The 24,013-nt window shown below is 40.4% G+C and overlaps 39 non-coding genes across 39 annotated transcripts; all 39 read right to left on the reverse strand.

Moving 5' to 3' along the window:
• Positions 1-7,456: 7,456 nt before the first annotated feature.
• Positions 7,457-7,528, reverse strand: trnag-ccc (transfer RNA glycine (anticodon CCC)). The gene has a single exon. It is a non-coding gene; the product is annotated as a tRNA-Gly (tRNA).
• A 406-nt stretch (positions 7,529-7,934) lies between these two features.
• Positions 7,935-8,006, reverse strand: trnaa-ugc (transfer RNA alanine (anticodon UGC)). The gene has a single exon. It is a non-coding gene; the product is annotated as a tRNA-Ala (tRNA).
• Positions 8,007-8,445: 439 nt separating this feature from the next.
• Positions 8,446-8,517, reverse strand: trnag-ccc (transfer RNA glycine (anticodon CCC)). Its single transcript has one exon. It is a non-coding gene; the product is annotated as a tRNA-Gly (tRNA).
• Positions 8,518-9,588: 1,071 nt separating this feature from the next.
• Positions 9,589-9,660, reverse strand: trnag-ccc (transfer RNA glycine (anticodon CCC)). The gene has a single exon. It is a non-coding gene; the product is annotated as a tRNA-Gly (tRNA).
• Positions 9,661-10,067: 407 nt separating this feature from the next.
• trnag-ccc (transfer RNA glycine (anticodon CCC)) lies at positions 10,068-10,139 on the reverse strand. Its single transcript has one exon. It is a non-coding gene; the product is annotated as a tRNA-Gly (tRNA).
• Positions 10,140-10,307: 168 nt separating this feature from the next.
• trnag-ccc (transfer RNA glycine (anticodon CCC)) lies at positions 10,308-10,379 on the reverse strand. The gene has a single exon. It is a non-coding gene; the product is annotated as a tRNA-Gly (tRNA).
• Positions 10,380-11,023: 644 nt separating this feature from the next.
• trnag-ccc (transfer RNA glycine (anticodon CCC)) lies at positions 11,024-11,095 on the reverse strand. The gene has a single exon. It is a non-coding gene; the product is annotated as a tRNA-Gly (tRNA).
• Positions 11,096-11,263: 168 nt separating this feature from the next.
• trnag-ccc (transfer RNA glycine (anticodon CCC)) lies at positions 11,264-11,335 on the reverse strand. The gene has a single exon. It is a non-coding gene; the product is annotated as a tRNA-Gly (tRNA).
• A 168-nt stretch (positions 11,336-11,503) lies between these two features.
• On the reverse strand, positions 11,504-11,575 carry trnag-ccc (transfer RNA glycine (anticodon CCC)). The gene has a single exon. It is a non-coding gene; the product is annotated as a tRNA-Gly (tRNA).
• Positions 11,576-12,347: 772 nt separating this feature from the next.
• On the reverse strand, positions 12,348-12,419 carry trnag-ucc (transfer RNA glycine (anticodon UCC)). The gene has a single exon. It is a non-coding gene; the product is annotated as a tRNA-Gly (tRNA).
• A 166-nt stretch (positions 12,420-12,585) lies between these two features.
• On the reverse strand, positions 12,586-12,657 carry trnag-ccc (transfer RNA glycine (anticodon CCC)). The gene has a single exon. It is a non-coding gene; the product is annotated as a tRNA-Gly (tRNA).
• A 168-nt stretch (positions 12,658-12,825) lies between these two features.
• On the reverse strand, positions 12,826-12,897 carry trnag-ccc (transfer RNA glycine (anticodon CCC)). The gene has a single exon. It is a non-coding gene; the product is annotated as a tRNA-Gly (tRNA).
• Positions 12,898-13,909: 1,012 nt separating this feature from the next.
• trnag-ucc (transfer RNA glycine (anticodon UCC)) lies at positions 13,910-13,981 on the reverse strand. Its single transcript has one exon. It is a non-coding gene; the product is annotated as a tRNA-Gly (tRNA).
• Positions 13,982-14,147: 166 nt separating this feature from the next.
• Positions 14,148-14,219, reverse strand: trnag-ccc (transfer RNA glycine (anticodon CCC)). Its single transcript has one exon. It is a non-coding gene; the product is annotated as a tRNA-Gly (tRNA).
• A 168-nt stretch (positions 14,220-14,387) lies between these two features.
• Positions 14,388-14,459, reverse strand: trnag-ccc (transfer RNA glycine (anticodon CCC)). The gene has a single exon. It is a non-coding gene; the product is annotated as a tRNA-Gly (tRNA).
• Positions 14,460-14,865: 406 nt separating this feature from the next.
• Positions 14,866-14,937, reverse strand: trnag-ccc (transfer RNA glycine (anticodon CCC)). Its single transcript has one exon. It is a non-coding gene; the product is annotated as a tRNA-Gly (tRNA).
• A 166-nt stretch (positions 14,938-15,103) lies between these two features.
• On the reverse strand, positions 15,104-15,175 carry trnag-ccc (transfer RNA glycine (anticodon CCC)). Its single transcript has one exon. It is a non-coding gene; the product is annotated as a tRNA-Gly (tRNA).
• A 168-nt stretch (positions 15,176-15,343) lies between these two features.
• Positions 15,344-15,415, reverse strand: trnag-ccc (transfer RNA glycine (anticodon CCC)). The gene has a single exon. It is a non-coding gene; the product is annotated as a tRNA-Gly (tRNA).
• Positions 15,416-15,821: 406 nt separating this feature from the next.
• On the reverse strand, positions 15,822-15,893 carry trnag-ccc (transfer RNA glycine (anticodon CCC)). The gene has a single exon. It is a non-coding gene; the product is annotated as a tRNA-Gly (tRNA).
• Positions 15,894-16,061: 168 nt separating this feature from the next.
• Positions 16,062-16,133, reverse strand: trnag-ccc (transfer RNA glycine (anticodon CCC)). The gene has a single exon. It is a non-coding gene; the product is annotated as a tRNA-Gly (tRNA).
• Positions 16,134-16,301: 168 nt separating this feature from the next.
• Positions 16,302-16,373, reverse strand: trnag-ccc (transfer RNA glycine (anticodon CCC)). The gene has a single exon. It is a non-coding gene; the product is annotated as a tRNA-Gly (tRNA).
• Positions 16,374-17,146: 773 nt separating this feature from the next.
• trnar-ccu (transfer RNA arginine (anticodon CCU)) lies at positions 17,147-17,218 on the reverse strand. The gene has a single exon. It is a non-coding gene; the product is annotated as a tRNA-Arg (tRNA).
• Positions 17,219-17,384: 166 nt separating this feature from the next.
• On the reverse strand, positions 17,385-17,456 carry trnag-ccc (transfer RNA glycine (anticodon CCC)). Its single transcript has one exon. It is a non-coding gene; the product is annotated as a tRNA-Gly (tRNA).
• Positions 17,457-17,623: 167 nt separating this feature from the next.
• On the reverse strand, positions 17,624-17,695 carry trnag-ccc (transfer RNA glycine (anticodon CCC)). Its single transcript has one exon. It is a non-coding gene; the product is annotated as a tRNA-Gly (tRNA).
• Positions 17,696-18,341: 646 nt separating this feature from the next.
• Positions 18,342-18,413, reverse strand: trnag-ccc (transfer RNA glycine (anticodon CCC)). Its single transcript has one exon. It is a non-coding gene; the product is annotated as a tRNA-Gly (tRNA).
• Positions 18,414-18,581: 168 nt separating this feature from the next.
• On the reverse strand, positions 18,582-18,653 carry trnag-ccc (transfer RNA glycine (anticodon CCC)). Its single transcript has one exon. It is a non-coding gene; the product is annotated as a tRNA-Gly (tRNA).
• A 166-nt stretch (positions 18,654-18,819) lies between these two features.
• On the reverse strand, positions 18,820-18,891 carry trnag-ccc (transfer RNA glycine (anticodon CCC)). Its single transcript has one exon. It is a non-coding gene; the product is annotated as a tRNA-Gly (tRNA).
• A 772-nt stretch (positions 18,892-19,663) lies between these two features.
• trnag-ccc (transfer RNA glycine (anticodon CCC)) lies at positions 19,664-19,735 on the reverse strand. Its single transcript has one exon. It is a non-coding gene; the product is annotated as a tRNA-Gly (tRNA).
• Positions 19,736-19,901: 166 nt separating this feature from the next.
• trnag-ccc (transfer RNA glycine (anticodon CCC)) lies at positions 19,902-19,973 on the reverse strand. The gene has a single exon. It is a non-coding gene; the product is annotated as a tRNA-Gly (tRNA).
• A 168-nt stretch (positions 19,974-20,141) lies between these two features.
• trnag-ccc (transfer RNA glycine (anticodon CCC)) lies at positions 20,142-20,213 on the reverse strand. Its single transcript has one exon. It is a non-coding gene; the product is annotated as a tRNA-Gly (tRNA).
• A 406-nt stretch (positions 20,214-20,619) lies between these two features.
• trnag-ccc (transfer RNA glycine (anticodon CCC)) lies at positions 20,620-20,691 on the reverse strand. Its single transcript has one exon. It is a non-coding gene; the product is annotated as a tRNA-Gly (tRNA).
• A 168-nt stretch (positions 20,692-20,859) lies between these two features.
• trnag-ccc (transfer RNA glycine (anticodon CCC)) lies at positions 20,860-20,931 on the reverse strand. The gene has a single exon. It is a non-coding gene; the product is annotated as a tRNA-Gly (tRNA).
• Positions 20,932-21,337: 406 nt separating this feature from the next.
• Positions 21,338-21,409, reverse strand: trnag-ccc (transfer RNA glycine (anticodon CCC)). Its single transcript has one exon. It is a non-coding gene; the product is annotated as a tRNA-Gly (tRNA).
• A 406-nt stretch (positions 21,410-21,815) lies between these two features.
• trnag-ccc (transfer RNA glycine (anticodon CCC)) lies at positions 21,816-21,887 on the reverse strand. Its single transcript has one exon. It is a non-coding gene; the product is annotated as a tRNA-Gly (tRNA).
• A 166-nt stretch (positions 21,888-22,053) lies between these two features.
• Positions 22,054-22,125, reverse strand: trnag-ccc (transfer RNA glycine (anticodon CCC)). Its single transcript has one exon. It is a non-coding gene; the product is annotated as a tRNA-Gly (tRNA).
• Positions 22,126-22,770: 645 nt separating this feature from the next.
• Positions 22,771-22,842, reverse strand: trnag-ccc (transfer RNA glycine (anticodon CCC)). The gene has a single exon. It is a non-coding gene; the product is annotated as a tRNA-Gly (tRNA).
• Positions 22,843-23,010: 168 nt separating this feature from the next.
• Positions 23,011-23,082, reverse strand: trnag-ccc (transfer RNA glycine (anticodon CCC)). Its single transcript has one exon. It is a non-coding gene; the product is annotated as a tRNA-Gly (tRNA).
• A 168-nt stretch (positions 23,083-23,250) lies between these two features.
• Positions 23,251-23,322, reverse strand: trnag-ccc (transfer RNA glycine (anticodon CCC)). Its single transcript has one exon. It is a non-coding gene; the product is annotated as a tRNA-Gly (tRNA).
• A 166-nt stretch (positions 23,323-23,488) lies between these two features.
• trnag-ccc (transfer RNA glycine (anticodon CCC)) lies at positions 23,489-23,560 on the reverse strand. Its single transcript has one exon. It is a non-coding gene; the product is annotated as a tRNA-Gly (tRNA).
• Positions 23,561-24,013: the final 453 nt, after the last annotated feature.

Raw genomic sequence — 24,013 nt, forward strand, 5'->3', positions numbered from 1 at the left:
CAAACACACCGCATGCATAGAGACACAAACGAAACGTGAACACACTGACACAGGTTTATCGCACCATCGCTTTCTTGTCACCTGATCTGCTTGAAGTCAAGGCTTCGGGTAGCACGCACACACGCACGCACGCACTCACCTTGGCTTACCAGTAGCTCAGGATTGGCTTACAAATGATTGACAGCTCTTGGAACCGGTCTTAAAAAAACTGAATTACCTGGACAGGTGTGTATGTGTGCGTGTGTGACAGCTGAGTGCCAAGGTGGGTGCGTAAAAGGGGAATACTATTATGTGCATCGTGGGTGCACGTGACTGCATGTGCGTGTATGTGTGTCTGTGTGCGTGCAGGAACCAAATGCTTCTATTTATTGAGCATGTTAAGTTCCATTCTATTTAGCAGAAAAGCTAGGTGCTTCAGTTTGACCGCTGAGGCTGAATGGCAAGCTTTGAACCCTGATGTTCTCCACCAACGAACACAAAGCACATAGCGTGGGTCTTTTGTCTGGATTCACGAGTTGAAAAATACAAAGGGACAACATGAAAGGGTTTAGAGATGACAACTTTTAGTTTTTAGCCCAAAAAATAACCCATAATATTTATAGCCACGTTTACCATGAAAACATGGCTTTTAATATTATTTCAAATTCAAAAATGCATCGAAAACTATTGTTGCGCTCAAGGTTTTCTGCTTTGAAGGCTAACTTCTGGATTCTTGTCATGGTAGAAACGTCATTGAGAGTTGGAGAAAGGAGTGCAGGCAAGTGTTTGATATGTTGGACTTGAAGTGTAGTGTTATCTAAGTTTTTTGCAATTCATTTCTGTATATTCACTGATATCAAGAATGTAGATCTCACAAGATTTCAGAGCGGACATTTTTTCGTGCAAGAATGTTGGAACAGAATAAATAACAGACCGGGTCAAGCCAAAGGCAAAGAAAAAGTTAAATCCTTTCCAACATATGAGAATATAATCTTAGCCTGAGACAGTGGCAAAAAACTTTCAGAGGAAGTACTTGGCGCAGCGCTTTAGCCATAAGGATACCATTGTAGCCCATTTTCGCATATCCACGGTTAGTTTTCTCTCGCAAAACTCAAAACTCCATCTCAGAAATCCTTGTCTGCAGCAGTCAACCAAATTGATGGGAAGAACGTTCCAGGTGGAAAAAAAACAACAAAGTTACCCTTTAAAAAAAAAAGGAATGAAAATAGTTTGGAATGATCGGATGAACCCAGCGACATCAGAGGCAGTCGCCCCCATTCTCAAACTATTTCTTTTTATTAATTTGAATTTTAAAGGTTTTATCCATTTTGTTGTATATTAAGACAGGAAGGTATGGGAGAGAGAGGGGAAGACATGCAGCAAAGGACCCCGGGCGAGACTCAGTCCCAGGTAGCTGCGGTAAGGACCGCACCTACCCGGTGAAACACCAGGGCGCCCCATTCTCAACCTCTTTTGACCTCTCCTTATTCCTTCAAACGTTCCTTCTTTGTCGACGGCGTTGCGGAGAAAAGGGTCACACGTTCTCACTAGTGCCTCGACCTCCATTTCCTCCCCCCCTTTTTCTTTCCGTTGCTCTTTAGAATATACCTGTTGCATTCTCTCTGCTCTTCCTCTTCCTTGAGGCGCATCCATTTCTCTCTCTCGCTCTCCCTTGCTCTCTCGCTCAAACCCCTTCAGTGCTGCTGCTCCATGGGGTGTCCTTGTCCATTTTCCCTCCAATCTCTCTCTCGTTATCCGTTTTCCCGTTCTTCATTCTATCTGTAATTCCCTCTCTCTCTCTCTCTCTCTCTCTCTCTCTCTCTCTCTCTCTCTCCTTATTCTCTCTGTCTGGGGCAGTCAATTTGACGATCATATGAAACGTAAAGCATTAGACCAGTGTTCATTTTCTATTCAATTTTCTTATTACAGAAATGATGAATCGATCCATGTCTTTCTCCATGACACTTAAGTTGTTAAAGAAATGTATACTTTTCAGATACATGGATTCAGCTCCTCCCCTTGCCTATAGACAGATATGATTTGCCAGACACATTGCTGTAACCTTTCATTCAATGACCTGATATTAATTTCGGAGACGTCATCGTAGGTCTTCCCTTTTCTAGGAAGTCTCCTAATATAGACAGACAGAGATTTATATATTTTTAATTAAAAAATGGGATCGATATCTTGTTGAAATCTCAAAATGTTGTTAAAGCCATTTAAAACAGGATAAAAACCAAGTCAGGGATGGAGGTTGTTATCCTCTGGGATTTCTGCTCAAACGCAGTACTGATTCAGCGTCTCCACACAGTCAGTCAGTCTTTAAACCACGGACTTCAAAGGTCACTGGTGTTTCTTGCTGACGTTAGAGTTAGAAAAGAAGCCGCTGCTTGAGTGTGGTGGAGTCTGGGACCTGCAGCTTCTACCCCCGGTCCCAGTGTTAAACGCGAAGTGGATCATTTTAATCAAGGTTTCCTTTAATCGTCAGAATATACTTTTCCATTTAAAGACACCGTTATTTTAACATACCTTTTTTTAAACGGTGGTAAATCCCAAGAGACCAAAGTGGTTAAAAGATCAAAAACCATGAGAAACAAAGTAAAGTCTAAAGATAGGGATCGCAACTTGCCACCATACAACATATTCTGGCCCCAAGAGATACTTCTGATTGTATTCTAGTCTAAAGGCTGCTACTCTGAGGTATCCAGTGTAGTTGATCCCAGAAGAAATAACCCATAATTTTCTGCAATTTGTGTGTCAGGCCAGCAGGTGGTTATACACAGGCCAACTCATGCCATAACACAGAGGCCACCAGGTTATTGATTATTAAACCCTTGCCTCTAAATGGCATTTTTGGTAGGAGCCATTTCCACTTATTTAGTCTCCCTTCTACTTTCTCTTCAACACCTTCCAAATTATATTTGACAGGTTCCTCATCCGCAAGGTAGATTCCTAGATAAGTCAAACCTTTTTTAGCTTTTTTTTCCCCAGTTGTGCGTTGTAGCTTTATATTGAATTTGGACATTATCATCCCTTTACTCTTTGCCAATTAGATACGGTCAGGTTTATTTTCGGTTTTGAGAACTTTAATGTGTCCTCGCTTTCCTGCGGATTCTCTTAAGTTCTGCAGTTCTGCTATCTCAATCTCTAGATCCTCCATAGATCTGGTAATGTCCCTTGTGCCATTGAGAGTGTACTGCTGACACACTAACCTTATTTTCCACTTTTCCCACAATCCCGCCACTGACTTAGTGAAGTAAAAAAATAACATTCAAGGAGAACATAAAGCCTGCTTCCTATTTGTATCACACAACAATGCAATGTGTTAAACCTACCGCTATTATTTTACACATTTAAAAAATAATCCAATTGTTTAAAATAATTAAACCTGTCAGGACTAGCCAAATAAATATAAGTCTCTCTGCTATGTGCCCAGGTGTACTGTCTTCAATTGTCATTGTCTCATTCTTTAACCTCGTCCTAACATCAACAAGTATCAGTATTACGTCTGGGTCTGTGGTATGTTAGTGGGTTTTCTCCGTCCAAATGTTGTGCGTCCAATCAGCGAACAGAGGGAGTGTCGGAGAACAATGACGTTAATATCAGCTCTCGTTGGCGGACAACGTGATTCCCGGCCAAACGTTAGCGATTGGTTATGGCAGATCCAGAGTGGCACTTGGCAGGTCCAATAGTTTTAAACTTCAACAGACACCCGCCATCAAGTGAGTTAACGTTAGTCAATTGAGTGGGCTCCAGACTCTCTGTGCAAATGAAATGAAGTACGAGAGTCTGGTAGGACCAGGCTAGGCAGACCTAAGACTGCTGATATATTCAAACATGAAAAAAGGAGTGTTTGCCCATACCACACACTGTTGGTTTCGTTATGTAGCTACTTAAAACAAGAATATATGAAAATGCTGAATGATCAGATAAGATGAAAGAAAATTAGACAATTTTTATCTGCGCGCTCTCTCAAAGAAGTTGCTTTTTGCACTTCTTTTTTCTTCTCGTTAACTGATTTGCTGAAGCTGAACAGCCAATCCGTAATTTCTCTCACCACCAGCATCAGTCCCCGATTAATCATGCTGAGTTTTAACGCCAGATCCGCAGAGAGAGAGAGAGAGAGAGAGAGAGAGAGAGAGAGAGAGAGAGAGAGAGAGAGAGAGAGAGAGAGAGAGAGAGAGAGAGAGAGAGAGAGAGAGAGAGAGCAGGAGGGGAAGAAAGTAGGATGAGTGCAATTTTCTTGAAGGCGGGAAGCCCATTGTGCTGGTCCCCATGAAGGTCCGCGCCCCCTCGCCACTATCGGCCCCACTATACACCAGGTGTGTGTGTGTGTGTGTGTGGGGGAGATAAGGGGTTGATCCAAAAAATGTCAGAATTGCAGTCAATGGCCACTTCTCTTATGGTACGAGCACACCAGACGCGTACCCGCGTAAAGATTTACGCGCGTAACGCACCTAAAATGTTGCTTGACCATTTTGTGTCAAAAATGGTTCTGCGCCTACGCTCCTAACGCGCCTACGCTCCTAACGCGCCTACGCTCCTAACGCGCCTAGATGAGTCCATGTCCATGCAAGTGAACGGAGCGTTCCCTCTTCGTCATAACTATCAAACCAAACATCCTTCACATTCACCGAGCGAACATTACGAAAGTAAAATGCACATTTCTCGCTAAAAATGTTTCCATAAACGCATTTAATGGCGTAACTATCTTACTATTTCCAACCAGAATAAAGAAAGTTGTCGGCCGTGGCTGCGCTGGAGTCCGAGGTAGGAAACCCAAACGCCGCCGCGTTTGGGTGATAGAGTTTAGATCGGGTTAGATTAAATAATCTCGGATATAAATAACAATAATCGGGTTAAATAACTTCACATGGTGTGTCTGGTGTGTTTCCAGCATTCGTAGTGTTGATCAGCAGATATATAGTCCGCCAAGACGTTGAGGTTGCTTAGTAACCAGAGACTCTGTCCATGCAAGTGAACGGAGCGTTCCCTCTTCGTCATAACTATCAAACCAAACATCCTTCACATTCACCGAGCGAACATTATGAAAGTAAAATGCACATTTCTCGCTAAAAATGTTTCCATAAAAGCATTTAATGGCGTAACTATGTTACTATTTCCACCCAGAATAAAGAAAGTTGCCGGCCGTGGCTGCCATGGACATGGCTGCGCTGGAGTCCGAGGTAGGAAACCCAAACGCCGCCGTGTTTGGGTGATAGAGTTTAGATCGGGTTAGATTAAATAATCTCGGATATAAATAACAATAATCGGGTTAAATAACTTCACATGGTGTGTCTGGTGTGTTTCCAGCATTCGTAGTGTTGATCAGCAGATATATAGTCCGCCAAGACGTTGAGGTTGCTTGGTAACCAGAGACTCTGTCCGTGCAAGTGAACGGAGCGTTCCCTCTTCGTCATAACTATCAAACCAAACATCCTTCACATTCACCGAGCGAACATTATGAAAGTAAAATGCACATTTCTCACTAAAAATGTTTCCATAAAAGCATTTAATGGCGTAACTATGTTACTATTTCCACACAGAATAAAGAAAGATGTCGGCCGTATGCTTCTGTCCAAGCTCACTACTCTCTGCCAGTGACGTCGGGTCAAGCTCAACGCTGATTGGGCAACGCGGCTAATCGTCATGCGTATGAGCGTAAAAAGTTCAATTTTTTGAACTCTTGAAATGTACGCGCGTATATTTACGCGGGTATATATACGCGCCTCATACGCGGCTAACGCGGGTAAAATGTTGCTTTAGCGCATGTAACGCGTGTACGCGTCTCATACGCGCGTAAACCAATGGTTCCCTATGGAAAAATGTACGATTTTATACGCGAGGTACGCGGGTAACGCGTTTGGTGTGGCCGTACCTTTACTCTCCCACTTTCTCTCTCTCTCACTCTCCTATTCTCTCGCCTCTTTCTGTCAGCAAGGGTTTGGTGAGCGAACAAAAGGTGAGCGTGGTTTCCTACTTTCTAAAACTCCACTCGACTCTATTCTACAAAGCTACGATTGTTTTGCAACAACTCACTCCTCACTAGGGTTACTCCTAACTAACCTCGACCCTTAACTAATAGGGTCATTTCGGCTGTGAGCTAGACTCTAGCCCAAAGCCAAAATAACTGATGGTGGAAGACTATCAGACGAACCCTCACTCTCTCCAGCTGACTTTTCTTTTTAAACCTTTGGTCGTGAAAGAAGGCTGACTCCTGAAGACCGGAGGGGCCGAGAACGACAACAAGGAATGATAAAAACCTTCAGGAAGGATGATTCTAATCCATGCGGGGCTTCAAAGGTAAGCAGTACAGTATCATCTGATCTGCATTGGTAGCCAATGTAGAGAGGCGAGAATAGGGGTACAAGGATAAAAAATGTCCCTCGGTTAGGTATGGCTGCACACCTCTTGCACATTGAGTAATAAGTGTGCAAAGGTAAACTAGCCATCTCCAAACTTCTCCGAGATGACAAGATGGAAACCCGGGCCATTTATGCTGTTCAACAGAACTTAAAATTTAACCGGTCTAATAAAACCACCACCCTGCATCCTATTGTCTGGGGGCGCCGGATAGAAGTCACTAGGTGGAGTGTGGTAGCCAACTAGGAAGTTTACCCAGGTATCGGTATAGTCAATGCACCATGACGTTCCATTTCAGGAAGACACGCACAAAGACATTTTGGATTATCGTTTACCACTAATGGTTCTGAGTAGCAATGGCCAAGTCCAGGGAATGTTATAGATTGTCGATGCATTGGCCGGCAATCGAACCCGGGTCAATTACATGGGAAGCAGCTATGCTGACCACTATGCCACCAAGGCTTACGTTTAGTAACTCAAATGATAACTGACAGAATATGTTCACAGAGGTTTCAGATGAGCAAAAGCACCACGATTTTCCTTCTCACAAAGAAATTTTGGATTAACTTTTACCACAAAAACTTCTGAGTATCAATGGCCAAGTCCAGGGAATGTTCAAGAATATACTTCCATTCATTGGCCGGGAGTCGAAACCGGGTCAACTGCTTGGGAAGCAGCTATTCTCGCCACTATACCACCAACACATACGATTAAAAATACAAATGATACCTGACAGAATAAGTTCACAGGAATTTCAGGTGAGCATAAAAAAGACGATTTTCCTTCTCACAAACAAAGTTTGGATTGTTCTTGTCCACTAAAATATTCCAGTATGAATCAATCATGTTCCTAAATTAGTTAACAAACTTCCCTGCAACGGCCGGGAATGGAACCCTTGTCAACTGCTTGGAAAGCAGCTATTCTCCCCACTAGACAACCAACGCTTACAAACAATCTCACAAATGATATCTGACAGAATAAGTTCACAGAGGATTCAGATGAGCAAAAACACCACGATTTTCCTTATCACAAAGAAATTTTGGATTATCGTTTACCACTACAACTTCTGAGTATCAATGGCCAAGTCCATGGAATGTGAAAAAATGTACTTCCATGCATTGGCCGGGAATCGAAACCGGGTCAACTGCTTGGGAAGCAGCTATTCTCACCACTATACCACCAACGCACAGGTTTAATAAAACCAATGATACCTGACAGAATAAGTTCACAGAGGTTTCAGATGAGCAGAAAAACAACGAATTTCCTACCCACAATGAAATTATAGATTATCATTTACAACTAGAACTTCTGTTTATCAATGGTCAAGTCCAGCGAATGTTACAGGTTGACGATGCATTGGCCTGGAATCTAACCCAGGTCAACTGCTTGGGAAGCAGCTATTCACACCACTATACCACCAACGCTTACCGTAAATATCACAAATGATAACTGACAGAATAAGTTCACAGAGATTTCAGATGAGCATGAAGACAACGATTTCCCTAATCACAAACAAAGTTTGGATCATTGTTGTTCCGTAATACATACTAGTAAAAATCTTTCATGTCCCAACATTTGTTAGAGAACTTTAATGCATTGGCCGGGAATCGAACCCGGGTCAACTGCTTGCAAAGCAGCTATGCTCACCACTAAACCACCAACTCTTACATTAAATTACTCAAATGATACCTGACAGAATAAGTTCACAGAGATTTCAGATGAGGATAAACACAACTATTTCCCTAATCACAAAAACAGTTTGGATTGCTCTTGTTCCGTAAAACATCCCACTAACAATCATTCATGTCCCGACATTTGTTATAGAACTTTAATGCATTGGCCTGGATTCGAACCCGTGACAACTGCTTGGGAAGCAGCTATTCTCACCACTATACCACCATCGCTTACCGTAAATATAACAAATGATAACTGACAGAATAAGTTCCCAGAGATTTCAGATGAGCATAAACGCAAGTATTTCCCAAATCACAAAAAAAGTTTGGATTGTTCTTGTTCCGTAATACATCCCAGTAACAATCTTTCATGTCAACTAAAACATCTGTGTATCAATGGTCAAGTCCAGTGAATGTTAAAGATTGTCGATGCACTGGCCGGGAATCGAACCCGGGTCAACTGCTTGGGAAGCAGCTATGCTCACCACTATACCACCAACGCTTACAAAAATTAATTCAAATGATACCTGACAGAATAAGTTCACAGAGATTTCAGATGAGCATAAACACAACTATTTCCCCAATCACAAAAAAAGTTTGGATTGTTCTTGTTCCGTAATACAACCCAGTTACAATCTTTCATGTCCCGACATTTTTTATAGAACTTTAATGCATTGGCCGGGAATCGAACCCGGGTCAACTGCTTGGGTAGCAGCTATTCTCACCACTATACCACCAACACTTACCGTAAAAATCACAAATGATAACTGGCAGAATAAGTTCACAGTGATTTCAGATGAGCATAAACACAAGTATTTCCCTAATCACAAAAAAAGTTTGGATTGTTCTTGTTCCGTAAAACATCCCAGTAACAATCTTTCATGTCCCGACATTTGTTATAGAACTTTAATGCATTGGCCGGGAATCGAACACGGGGAGCAGCTATTCTCACCACTATACCACCAACGCTTACCATAAATCATAAATGATAACTGACAGAATAAGTTCACAGGGGTTTCAGATGATCATAAAAAACACGATCTTCCTTCTCACAAACAAAGTTTGGATTGTTCTTGTCCACTAAAATTTCCCAGAATCAATCTTTCATGTGCCAACATTTGTTAAAGAACTACAATGCATTGGCCGGGAATCGAACACGGGTCAACTGCTTGGGAAGCAGCTATTCTGATAACTGACAGAATAAGTTCACAGGGGTTTCAGATGATCATAAAAAACACGATCTTCCTTCTCACAAACAAAGTTTGGATTGTTCTTGTCCACTAAAATTTCCCAGAATCAATCTTTCATGTGCCGACATTTGTTAAAGAACTTCAATGCATTGGCCGGGAATCGTATTCAGCTCAACTGCTTGAGAAGCAGCTATTCTCCTCACTATACCACCAACGCTGAAGTTTAAAAAAGTAAATGATACCTGACGGAATAAATTCACAGAGGTTTCAGATGAGCAGAAAAACCACAAATGTCCTTCTCACAATGAAATTTTGGATTATCGTTTTCAACTAAAACATCTGTGTATCAATGGTCAAGTCCAGTGAATGTTAACGATTGTCGATGCATTGGCCGGGAATCGAACCCGGGTCAACTGCTTGGGAAGCAGCTATGCTCACCACTATACCACCAACGCTTACATTAATTAACTCAAATGATACCTGACAGAATAAGTTCACAGAGATTTCAGATGAGCATAAACACAACTATTTCCCCAATCACAAAAAAAGTTTGGATTGTTCTTGTTCCGTAATACATCCCAGTAACAATCTTTCATGTCCCGACATTTTTTATAGAACTTTAATGCATTGGCCGGGAATAAAACCCGGGTCAACTGCTTGGGAAGCAGCTATTCTCACCACTATACCACCAACACTTACCGTAAATATCACAAATGATAACTGACAGAATAAGTTCACAGAGATTTCAGATGAGCATAAACACAAGTATTTCCCTAATCACAAAAAAGTTTGGATTGTTCTTGTTCCGTAAAACATCCCTGTAACAATCTTTCATGTCCCGACATTTGTTATAGAACTTTAATGCATTGGCCGGGAATCGAACCCGGGTCAACTGCTTGGGAAGCAGCTATTCTCACCACTATACCACCAACGCTTACCGTCAAATTTACAAATGATAACTGACAGAATAAGTTCACAGGGGTTTCAGATGATCATAAAAAACACGATCTTACTTCTCGCAAACAAAGTTTGGGTTGTTCTTATCCACTAAAATATCCCAGAATCAATCTTTCATGTGCCGACATTTGATAAAGAACTAAAATGCATTGGCCGGGAATCGAACCCGGGTCAACTGCTTGGGAAGCAGCTATTCTCACCACTATACCACCAACGCTTCCCATAAATAACACAAATGATAGTTGAAAGAATAAGTTCACAGGGGTTTCAGATTATCATAAAAAACACGATCTTCCTTCTCACAAACAGTTTGGATTGTTCTTGTCCAAAAAAATATCACAGAATCATACTTTCATGTGCCGACATTTGTTAAAGAACTTCAATGCATTGGCCGGGAATCGTATTCAGCTCAACTGCTTGAGAAGCAGCTATTCTCCTCACTATACCACCAACGCTGAAGTTTAAAAAAGTAAATGATACCTGACGGAATAAATTCACAGAGGTTTCAGATGAGCAGAAAAACCACAAATGTCCTTCTCACAATGAAATTTTGGATTATCGTTTTCAACTAAAACAACTGTGTATCAATGGTCAAGTCCAGTGAATGTTATAGATTGTCAATGCATTGGCCGGGAATCGAACCCGGGTCATCTGCTTGGGAAGCAGCTATGCTCACCACTATACCACCAACTCCTACATGAAATTTCTCCATTGATACCTGACAGAATAAGTTCACAGAGATTTCAGATGAGCATAAAGACAACGATTTCCCTAATCACAAACAAAGTTTGGATCGTTCTTGTTCCGTAAAACATACCAGTAACAATCTTTCATGTGCCGACATTTATTATAGAACTTCAATGCATTGGCCGGGAATCGAACCCGGGTCAACTGCTTGGGAAGCAGCTATTCTCACCACTATACCACCAACGCTTACCGTAAATATCACAAATGATAACTGACAGAATAAGTTCACAGGGGTTTCAGATGATCATAAAAAACACGATCTTCCTTCTCACAAACAAAGTTTGGATTGTTCTTGTCCACTAAAATTTCCCAGAATCAATCTTTCATGTCCCGACATTTTTTATAGAACTTCAATGCATTGGCCGGGAATCGAACCCGGGTCAACTGCTTGGGAAGCAGCAATTCTCACCACTATACCACCAACGCTTACCGTAAATATCACAAATGATAACTGACAGAATAAGTTCACAGGGGTTTCAGATGATCATAAAAAACACGATCTTCCTTCTCACAAACAAAGTTTGGATTGTTCTTGTCCACTAAAATTTCCCAGAATCAATCTTTCATGTGCCGACAATTGTTAAAGAACTACCATGCATTGGCCGGGAATCGAACCCGGGTCAACTGCTTGGGAAGCAGCTATTCTCACCACTATACCACCAACGCTTACCATAAATCAAAAATTATAACTGACAGAATAAGTTCACAGGGGTTTCAGATGATCATAAAAAACACAATCTTCCTTCTCACAAACAAAGTTTGGATTGTTCTTGTCCACTAAAATTTCCCAGAATCAATCTTTCATGTGCCGACATTTGTTAAAGAACTTCAATGCATTGGCCAGGAATCGTATTCAGCTCAACTGCTTGAGAAGCAGCTATTCTCCTCACTATACCACCAACACTGAAGTTTAAAAAAGTAAATGATACCTGACGGAATAAATTCACAGAGGTTTCAGATGAGCAGAAAAACCACAAATGTCCTTCTCACAATGAAATTTTGGATTATCGTTTTCAACTAAAACATCTGTGTATCAATGGTCAAGTCCAGTGAATGTTAAAGATTGTCGATCACAGAGATTTCAGATGAGCATAAACACAACTATTTCCCTAATCACAAAAAAAGTTTGGATTGTTCTTGTTCCGTAATACATCCCAGTAACAATCTTTCATGTCCCGACATTTTTTATCGAACTTTAATGCATTGGCCGGGAATCAAACCCGGGTCAACTGCTTGGGAAGCAGCTATTCTCATCACGATACCACCAACACTTACCGTAAATATCACAAATGATAACTGACAGAATAAGTTCACAGAGATTTCAGATGAGCATAAACACAAGTATTTCCCTAATCACAAAAAAGTTTGGATTGTTCTTGTTCCGTAATACATCCCTGTAACAATCTTTCATGTCCCGACATTTGTTATAGAACTTTAATGCATTGGCCGGGAATCGAACCCGGGTCAACTGCTTGGAAAGCAGCTATTCTCACCACTATACCACCAACGCTTACCATAAATCAAAAATTATAACTGACAGAATAAGTTCACAGGGGTTTCAGATGATCATAAAAAACACGATCTTCCTTCTCACAAACAAAGTTTGGATTGTTCTTGTCCACTAAAATTTCCCAGAATCAATCTTTCATGTGCCGACATTTGTTAAAGAACTACAATGCATTGGCCGGGAATCGAACACGGGTCAACTGCTTGGGAAGCAGCTATTCTCACCACTATACCACCAACGCTTACCGTCAATTTTTCAAATGATAACTGACAGAATAAGTTCACAGGGGTTTCAGATGATCATAAAAAACACGATCTTACTTCTCACAAACAAAGTTTGGGTTGTTCTTATCCACTAAAATATCCCAGAATCAATCTTTCATGTGCCGACATTTGTTAAAGAACTACAATGCATTGGCCGGGAATCGAACCCGGGTCAACTGCTTGGGAAGCAGCTATTCTCACCACTATACCACCAACGCTTGACGTAAATAACACAATTGATACCTGACAGAATAAATTCACAGGGGTTTCAGATTATCATAAAAAACACGATCTTCCTTCTCACAAACAGTTTGGATTGTTCTTGTCCACTAAAATATCCCAGGATCAATCTTTCATGTGCCGACATTTGTTAAAGAACTACAATGCAATGGCCAGGAATCTAACCCGGGACAACTGCTTGGGAAGAAGCTATGCTCACCACTATAACACCAACGCCTACATTAAATTACTCCAATGATACCTGACAGAATAAGTTCACAGAGATTTCAGATGAGCATAAAGACAACGATTTCCCTAATCACAAACAAAGTTTGGATCGTTCTTGTTCCGTAAAACATACCAGTAACAATCTTTCATGTGCCGACATTTGTTAAAGTACTACAATGCATTGGCCGGGAATCGAACCCGGGTCAACTGCTTGAGAAGCAGCTATTCTCCTCACTATACCACCAACACTGAAGTTTAAAAAAGTAAATGATACCTGACGGAATAAATTCACAGAGGTTTCAGATGAGCAGAAAAACCGCAAATGTCCTTCTCACAATGAAATTTTGGATTATCGTTTTCAACTAAAACATCTGTGTATCAATGGTCAAGTCCAGTGAATGTTAAAGATTGTCGATCACAGAGATTTCAGATGAGCATAAACACAACTATTTCCCTAATCACAAAAAAAGTTTGGATTGTTCTTGTTCCGTAATACATCCCAGTAACAATCTTTCATGTCCCGACATTTTTTATCGAACTTTAATGCATTGGCCGGGAATCAAACCCGGGTCAACTGCTTGGGAAGCAGCTATTCTCATCACGATACCACCAACACTTACCGTAAATATCACAAATGATAACTGACAGAATAAGTTCACAGAGATTTCAGATGAGCATAAACACAAGTATTTCCCTAATCACAAAAAAGTTTGGATTGTTCTTGTTCCGTAATACATCCCTGTAACAATCTTTCATGTCCCGACATTTGTTATAGAACTTTAATGCATTGGCCGGGAATCGAACCCTGGTCAACTGCTTGGAAAGCAGCTATTCTCACCACTATACCACCAACGCTTACCATAAATCAAAAATCATAACTGACAGAATAAGTTCACAGGGGTTTCAGATGATCATAAAAAACACGATCTTCCTTCTCACAAACAAAGTTTGGATTGTTCTTGTCCACTAAAATTTCCCAGAATCAATCTTTCATGTGCCGACATTTGTTAAAGAACTACAATGCATTGGCCGGGAATCGAACACGGGTCAACTGCTTGGGAAGCAGCTATTCTCACCACTATACCACCAACGCTTACCGTCAATTTTTCAAATGATAACTGACAGAATAAGTTCACAGGGGTTTCAGATGATCATAAAAAACACGATCTTACTTCTCACAAACAAAGTTTGGGTAGTTCTTATCCACTAAAATATCCCAGAATCAATCTTTCATGTGCCGACATTTGTTAAAGAACTACAATGCATTGGCCGGGAATCGAACCCGGGTCAACTGCTTGGGAAGCAGCTATTCTCACCACTATACCACCAACGCTTGACGTAAATAACACAATTGATACCTGACAGAATAAATTCACAGGGGTTTCAGATTATCATAAAAAACACGATCTTCCTTCTCACAAACAGTTTGGATTGTTCTTGTCCACTAAAATATCCCAGGATCAATCTTTCATGTGCCGACATTTGTTAAAGAACTACAATGCAATGGCCAGGAATCTAACCCGGGACAACTGCTTGGGAAGAAGCTATGCTCACCACTATAACACCAACGCCTACATTAAATTACTCCAATGATACCTGACAGAATAAGTTCACAGAGATTTCAGATGAGCATAAAGACAACGATTTCCCTAATCACAAACAAAGTTTGGATCGTTCTTGTTCCGTAAAACATACCAGTAACAATCTTTCATGTGCCGACATTTGTTAAAGAACTACAATGCATTGGCCGGGAATCGAACCCGGGTCAACTGCTTGGGAAGCAGCTATTCTCACCACTATACCACCAACACTTACCATAAATCAAAAATGATAACTGACAGAATAAGTTCACAGGGGTTTCAGATGATCATAAAAAGCACAATCTTCCTTCTCACAAACAAAGTTTGGATTGTTCTTGTCCACTAAAATTTCCCAGAATCAATCTTTCATGTGCCGACATTTGTTAAAGAACTACAATGCATTGGCCGGGAATCGAACCCGGGTCAACTGCTTGGGAAGCAGCTATTCTCACCACTATACCACCAACGCTTACCGTCAATTTTACAAATGATAACTGACAGAATAAGTTCACAGGGGTTTCAGATGATCATAAAAAACACGATCTTACTTCTCACAAACAAAGTTTGGGTTGTTCTTATCCACTAAAATATCCCAGAATCAATCTTTCATGTGCCGACATTTGTTAAAGAACTACAATGCATTGGCCGGGAATCGAACCCGGGTCAACTGCTTGGGAAGCAGCTATTCTCACCACTATACCACCAACGCTTGACGTAAATAACACAATTGATACCTGACAGAATAAGTTCACAGGAGTTTCAGATTATCATAAAAAACACGATCTTCCTTCTCACAAACAGTTTGGATTGTTCTTGTCCACTAAAATATCCCAGGATCAATCTTTCATGTGCCGACATTTGTTAAAGAACTACAATGCAATGGCCAGGAATCGAACCCGGGACAACTGCTTGGGAAGAAGCTATGCTCACCACTATAACACTAACGCCTACATTAAATTACTCCAATGATACCTGACAGAATAAGTTCACAGAGATTTCAGATGAGCATAAAGACAACGATTTCCCTAATCACAAACAAAGTTTAGATCGTTCTTGTTCCGTAATACATACCAGTAACAATCTTTCATGTCCCGACATTTGTTATAGAACTTCAATGCATTGGCCGGGAATCAAACCCAGGTCAACTGCTTGGGAAGCAGCTATTCTCACCACTATACCACCAACGCTTACCGTAAATAACACAAATGATAACTGACAGAATAAGTTCACAGGGGTTTCAGATGATCATAAAAAACACGATCTTCCTTCTCACAAACAAAGTTTGGATTGTTCTTGTCCACTAAAATTTCCCAGAATCAATCGATCATGTCCCGACATTTGTTATAGAACTTCAATGCATTGGCCGGGAATCGAACCCGGGTCAACTGCTTGGGAAGCAGCTATTCTCACCACTATACCACCAACGCTTACCGTAAATATCACAAATGATAACTGAAAGAATAAGTTCACAGGGGTTTCAGATGATCATAAAAAACACGATCTTCCTTCTCACAAACAAAGTTTGGATTGTTCTTGTCCACTAAAATTTCCCAGAATCAATCTTTCATGTGCCGACAATTGTTAACGAACTACCATGCATTGGCCGGGATTCGAACCCGGGTCAACTGCTTGGGAAGCAGCGATTCTCACCACTATACCACCAACGCTTCCCATAAATAACACAAATGATAGTTGACAGAATAAGTTCACAGGGGTTTCAGATTATCATAAAAAACACGATCTTCCTTCTCACAAACAGTTTGGATTGTTCTTGTCCAAAAAAACATCAAAGAATCATACTTTCATGTGCCGACATTTGTTAAAGAACTTCAATGCATTGGCCGGGAATCGTATTCAGCTCAACTGCTTGAGAAGCAGCTATTCTCCTCACTATACCACCAACGCTGAAGTTTAAAAAAGTAAATGATACCTGACGGAATAAATTCACAGAGGTTTCAGATGAGCAGAAAAACCGCAAATGTCCTTCTCACAATGAAATTTTGGATTATCGTTTTCAACTAAAACATCTGTGTATCAATGGTCAAGTCCAGTGAATGTTAAAGATTGTCGATCACAGAGATTTCAGATGAGCATAAACACAACTATTTCCCTAATCACAAAAAAAGTTTTGGATTGTTCTTGTTCCGTAATACATCCCAGTAACAATCTTTCATGTCCCGACATTTTTTATCGAACTTTAATGCATTGGCCGGGAATCAAACCCGGGTCAACTGCATGGGAAGCAGCTATTCTCACCACGATACCACCAACACTTACCGTAAATATCACAAATGATAACTGACAGAATAAGTTCACAGGGGTTTCAGATGAGCATAAACACAAGTATTTCCCTAATCACAAAAAAGTTTGGATTGTTCTTGTTCCGTAAAACATCTCTGTAACAATCTTTCATGTCCCGACATTTGTTATAGAACTTTAATGCATTGGCCGGGAATCGAACCCGGGTCAACTGCTTAGGAAGCAGCTATTCTCACCACTATACCACCAACGCTTACCATAAATCAAAAATGATAACTGACAGAATAAGGTCACAGGGGTTTCAGATGATCATAAAAAACACAATCTTCCTTCTCACAAACAAAGTTTGGATTGTTCTTGTCCACTAAAATTTCCCAGAATCAATCTTTCATGTGCCGACATTTGTTAAAGAACTACAATGCATTGGCCGGGAATCGAACCCGGGTCAACTGCTTGGGAAGCAGCTATTCTCACCACTATACCACCAACGCTTACCATCAATTTTACAAATGATAACTGACAGAATAAGTTCACAGGGGTTTCAGATGATCATAAAAAACACGATCTTACTTCTCACAAACAAAGTTTGGGTAGTTCTTATCCACTAAAATATCCCAGAATCAATCTTTCATGTGCTGACTAGGTTAAAGAACTACAATGCATTGGCCGGGAATCGAACCCGGGTTAACTGCTTGGGAAACAGCTATTCTCACCACTATACCACCAACGCTTGACGTAAATAACACAATTGATACCTGACAGAATATATTCACAGGGGTTTCAGATTATCATAAAAAACACGATCTTCCTTCTCACAAACAGTTTGGATTGTTCTTGTCCACTAAAATATCCCAGGATCAATCTTTCATGTGCCGACATTTGTTAAAGAACTACAATGCAATGGCCAGGAATCGAACCCGGGACAACTGCTTGGGAAGAAGCTATGCTCACCACTATAACACCAACGCCTACATTAAATTACTCCAATGATACCTGACAGAATAAGTTCACAGAGATTTCAGATGAGCATAAAGACAACGATTTCCCTAATCACAAACAAAGTTTGGATCGTTCTTGTTCCGTAAAACATACCAGTAACAATCTTTCATGTCCCGACATTTGTTATAGAACTTCAATGCATTGGCCGGGAATCGAACCCGGGTCAACTGCTTGGGAAGCAGCTATTCTCACCACTATACCTCCAACTCTTACCATAAAAAACACAAATGATAACTGACAGAATAAGTTCACAGGGGTTTCAGATGATCATAAAAAACACGATCTTCCTTCTCACAAACAAAGTTTGGATTGTTCTTGTCCACTAAAATTTCCCAGAATCAATCTTTCATGTGCCGACATTTGTTAAAGAACTACAATGCATTGGCCGGGAATCGAACCCGGGTCAACTGCTTGGGAAGCAGCTATTCTCACCACTATACCACCAACGCTTACCGTCAATTTTACAAATGATAACTGACAGAATAAGTTCACAGGGGTTTCAGATGATCATAAAAAACACGATCTTACTTCTCACAAACAAAGTTTGGGTTGTTCTTATCCACTAAAATATCCCAGAATCAAACTTTCATGTGCCGACATTTGTTAAAGAACTACAATGCATTGGCCGGGAATCGAACCCGGGTCAACTGCTTGGGAAGCAGCTATTCTCACCACTATACCACCAACGCTTGACGTAAATAACACAATTGATACCTGACAGAATAAGTTCACAGGGGTTTCAGATTATCATAAAAAACACGATCTTCCTTCTCACAAACAGTTTGGATTGTTCTTGTCCACTAAAATATCCCAGGATCAATCTTTCATGTGCCGACATTTGTTAAAGAACTACCATGCATTGGCCGGGAATCGAACCCGGGTCAACTGCTTGGGAAGCAGCTATTCTCACCACTATACCACCAACGCTTCCCATAAATAACACAAATGATAGTTGACAGAATAAGTTCACAGGGGTTTCAGATTATCATAAAAAACACGATCTTCTTTCTCACAAACAGTTTGGATTGTTCTTGTCCAAAAAAACATCACAGAATCATACTTTCATGTGCCGACATTTGTTAAAGAACTTCAATGCATTGGCCGGGAATCGTATTCAGCTCAACTGCTTGAGAAGCAGCTATTCTCCTCACTATACCACCAACGCTGAAGTTTAAAAAAGTAAATGATACCTGACGGAATAAATTCACAGAGGTTTCAGATGAGCAGAAAAACCGCAAATGTCCTTCTCACAATGAAATTTTGGATTATCGTTTTCAACTAAAACATCTGTGTATCAATGGTCAAGTCCAGTGAATGTTAAAGATTGTCGATCACAGAGATTTCAGATGAGCATAAACACAACTATTTCCCTTATCACAAAAAAAGTTTGGATTGTTCTTGTTCCGTAATACATCCCATTAACAATCTTTCATGTCCCGACATTTTTTATCGAACTTTAATGCATTGGCCGGGAATCAAACCCGGGTCAACTGCATGGGAAGCAGCTATTCTCACCACGATACCACCAACACTTACCGTAAATATCACAAATGATAACTGACAGAATAAGTTCACAGAGATTTCAGATGAGCATAAACACAAGTATTTCCATAATCACAAAAAAGTTTGGATTGTTCTTGTTCCGTAAAACATCCCTGTAACAATCTTTCATGTCCCGACATTTGTTATAGAACTTTAATGCATTGGCCGGGAATCGAACCCGGGTCAACTGCTTGGGAAGCAGCTATTCTCACCACTATACCACCAACGCTTACCAAAAATCAAAAATGATAACTGACAGAATAAGGTCACAGGGGTTTCAGATGATCATAAAAAACACAATCTTCCTTCTCACAAACAAAGTTTGGATTGTTCTTGTCCACTAAAATTTCCAAGAATCAATCTTTCATGTGCCGACATTTGTTAAAGAACTACAATGCATTGGCCGGGAATCGAACCCGGGTCAACTGCTTGGGAAGCAGCTATTCTCACCACTATACCACCAACGCTTACCGTCAATTTTACAAATGATAACTGACAGAATAAGTTCACAGGGGTTTCAGATGATCATAAAAAACACGATCTTACTTCTCACAAACAAAGTTTGGGTAGTTCTTATCCACTAAAATATCCCAGAATCAATCTTTCATGTGCTGACATTTGTTAAAGAACTACAATGCATTGGCCGGGAATCGAACCCGGGTTAACTGCTTGGGAAGCAGCTATTCTCACCACTATACCACCAACGCTTAACGTAAATAAAACAATTGATACCTGACAGAATATATTCACAGGGGTTTCAGATTATCATAAAAAACACGATCTTCCTTCTCACAAACAGTTTGGATTGTTCTTGTCCACTAAAATATCCCAGGATCAATCTTTCATGTGCCGACATTTGTTAAAGAACTACAATGCAATGGCCAGGAATCGAACCCGGGACAACTGCTTGGGAAGAAGCTATGCTCACCACTATAACACCAACGCCTACATTAAATTACTCCAATGATACCTGACAGAATAAGTTCACAGAGATTTCAGATGAGCATAAAGACAACGATTTCCCTAATCACAAACAAAGTTTGGATCGTTCTTGTTCCGTAAAACATACCAGTAACAATCTTTCATGTCCCGACATTTGTTATAGAACTTCAATGCATTGGCCGGGAATCGAAGCCGGGTCAACTGCTTGGGAAGCAGCTATTCTCACCACTATACCACCAACGCTTACCATAATTAACACAAATGATAACTGACAGAATAAGTTCACAGGGGTTTCAGATGATCATAAAAAACACGATCTTCCTTCTCACAAACAAAGTTTGGATTGTTCTTGTCCACTAAAATTTCCCAGAATCAATCGTTCATGTCCCGACATTTGTTATAGAACTTTAATGCATTGGCCGGGAATCGAACCCGGGTCAACTGCTTGGGAAGCAGCTATTCTCACCACTATACCACCAACGCTTACCATAAATCAAAAATGATAACTGACAGAATAAGTTCACAGGGGTTTCAGATGATCATAAAAAACACAATCTTCCTTCTCACAAACAAAGTTTGGATTGTTCTTGTCCACTAAAATCTCCCAGAATCAATCTTTCATGTGCCGACATTTGTTAAAGAACGACAATGCATTGGCCGGGAATCGAACCCGTGTCAACTGCTTGGGAAGCATCTATTCTCACCACTATACCACCAACGCTTACTGTCAATTTTACAAATGATAACTGACAGAATAAGTTCACAGGGGTTTCAGATGATCATAAAAAACACGATCTTACTTCTCACAAACAAAGTTTGGGTAGTTCTTATCCACTAAAATATCCCAGAATCAATCTTTCATGTGCCGACATTTGTTAAAGAACTACAATGCATTGACCGGGAATCGAACCCGGGTCAACTGCTTGGGAAGCAGCTATTCTCACCACTATACCACCAACGCTTGACGTAAATAACACAATTGATACCTGACAGAATAAATTCACAGGGGTTTCAGATTATCATAAAAAACACGATCTTCCTTCTCACAAACAGTTTGGATTGTTCTTGTCCACTAAAATATCCCAGGATCAATCTTTCATGTGCCGACATTTGTTAAAGAACTACAATGCAATGGCCAGGAATCGAACCCGGGACAACTGCTTGGGTAGAAGCTATGCTCACCACTATAACACCAACGCCTACATTAAATTACTCCAATGATACCTGACAGAATAAGTTCACAGAGATTTCAGATGAGCATAAAGACAACGATTTCCCTAATCACAAACAAAGTTTGGATCGTTCTTGTTCCGTAAAACATACCAGTAACAATCTTTCATGTCCCGACATTTGTTATAGAACTTCAATGCATTGGCCGGGAATCAAACCCGGGTCAACTGCTTGGGAAGCAGCTATTCTCACCACTATACCACCAACGCTTACCATAAATCAAAAATGATAACTGACAGAATAAGTTCACAGGGGTTTCAGATGATCATAAAAAACACAATCTTCCTTCTCACAAACAAAGTTTGGATTGTTCTTGTCCACTAAAATTTCCCAGAATCAATCTTTCATGTGCCGACATTTGTTAAAGAACTACAATGCATTGGCCGGGAATCGAACCCGGGTCAACTGCTTGGGAAGCAGCAATTCTCACCACTATACCACCAACGCTTACCGTCAATTTTAGAAATGATAACTGACAGAATAAGTTCACAGGGGTTTCAGATGATCATAAAAAACACGATCTTACTTCTCACAAACAAAGTTTGGGTAGTTCTTATCCACTAAAATATCCCAGAATCAATCTTTCATGTGCTGACTAGGTTAAAGAACTACAATGCATTGGCCGGGAATCGAACCCGGGTTAACTGCTTGAGAAACAGCTATTCTCACCACTATACCACCAACGCTTGACGTAAATAACACAATTGATACCTGACAGAATATATTCACAGGGGTTTCAGATTATCATAAAAAACACGATCTTCCTTCTCACAAACAGTTTGGATTGTTCTTGTCCACTAAAATATCCCAGGATCAATCTTTCATGTGCCGACATTTGTTAAAGAACTACAATGCAATGGCCAGGAATCGAACCCGGGACAACTGCTTGGGAAGAAGCTATGCTCACCACTATAACACCAACGCCTACATTAAATTACTCCAATGATACCTGACAGAATAAGTTCACAGAGATTTCAGATGAGCATAAAGACAACGATTTCCCTAATCACAAACAAAGTTTGGATCGTTCTTGTTCCGTAAAACATACCAGTAACAATCTTTCATGTCCCGACATTTGTTATAGAACTTCAATGCATTGGCCGGGAATCGAACCCGGGTCAACTGCTTGGGAAGCAGCTATTCTCACCACTATACCACCAACGCTTACCATAAATAACACAAATGATAACTGACAGAATAAGTTCACAGGGGTTTCAGATGATCATAAAAAACACGATCTTCCTTCTCACAAACAAAGTTTGGATTGTTCTTGTCCACTAAAATTTCCCAGAATCAATCTTTCATGTGCCGACATTTGTTAAAGAACTACAATGCATTGGCCGGGAATCGAACCCGGGTCAACTGCTTGGGAAGCAGCTATTCTCACCACTATACCACCAACGCTTACCGTCAATTTTACAAATGATAACTGACAGAATAAGTTCACAGGGGTTTCAGATGATCATAAAAAACACGATCTTACTTCTCACAAACAAAGTTTGGGTTGTTCTTATCCACTAAAATATCCCAGAATCAAACTTTCATGTGCCGACATTTGTTAAAGAACTACAATGCATTGGCCGGGAATCGAACCCGGGTCAACTGCTTGGGAAGCAGCTATTCTCACCACTATACCACCAACGCTTGACGTAAATAACACAATTGATACCTGACAGAATAAGTTCACAGGGGTTTCAGATTATCATAAAAAACACGATCTTCCTTCTCACAAACAGTTTGGATTGTTCTTGTCCACTAAAATATCCCAGGATCAATCTTTCATTTGCCGACATTTGTTAAAGAACTACCATGCATTGGCCGGGAATCGAACCCGGGTCAACTGCTTGGGAAGCAGCTATTCTCACCACTATACCACCAACGCTTCCCATAAATAACACAAATGATAGTTGACAGAATAAGTTCACAGGGGTTTCAGATTATCATAAAAAACACGATCTTCCTTCTCACAAACAGTTTGGATTGTTCTTGTCCAAAAAAACATCACAGAATCATACTTTCATGTGCCGACATTTGTTAAAGAACTTCAATGCATTGGCCGGGAATCGTATTCAGCTCAACTGCTTGAGAAGCAGCTATTCTCCTCACTATACCACCAACGCTGAAGTTTAAAAAAGTAAATGATACCTGACGGAATAAATTCACAGAGGTTTCAGATGAGCAGAAAAACCACAAATGTCCTTCTCACAATGAAATTTTGGATTATCGTTTTCAACTAAAACATCTGTGTATCAATGGTCAAGTCCAGTGAATGTTAAAGATTGTCGATCACAGAGATTTCAGATGAGCATAAACACAACTATTTCCCTAATCACAA

Source organism: Gadus chalcogrammus, chromosome 4 (assembly GCF_026213295.1).
Source record: "Gadus chalcogrammus isolate NIFS_2021 chromosome 4, NIFS_Gcha_1.0, whole genome shotgun sequence".
Classification (NCBI taxonomy): Eukaryota; Metazoa; Chordata; class Actinopteri; order Gadiformes; family Gadidae; genus Gadus; species Gadus chalcogrammus.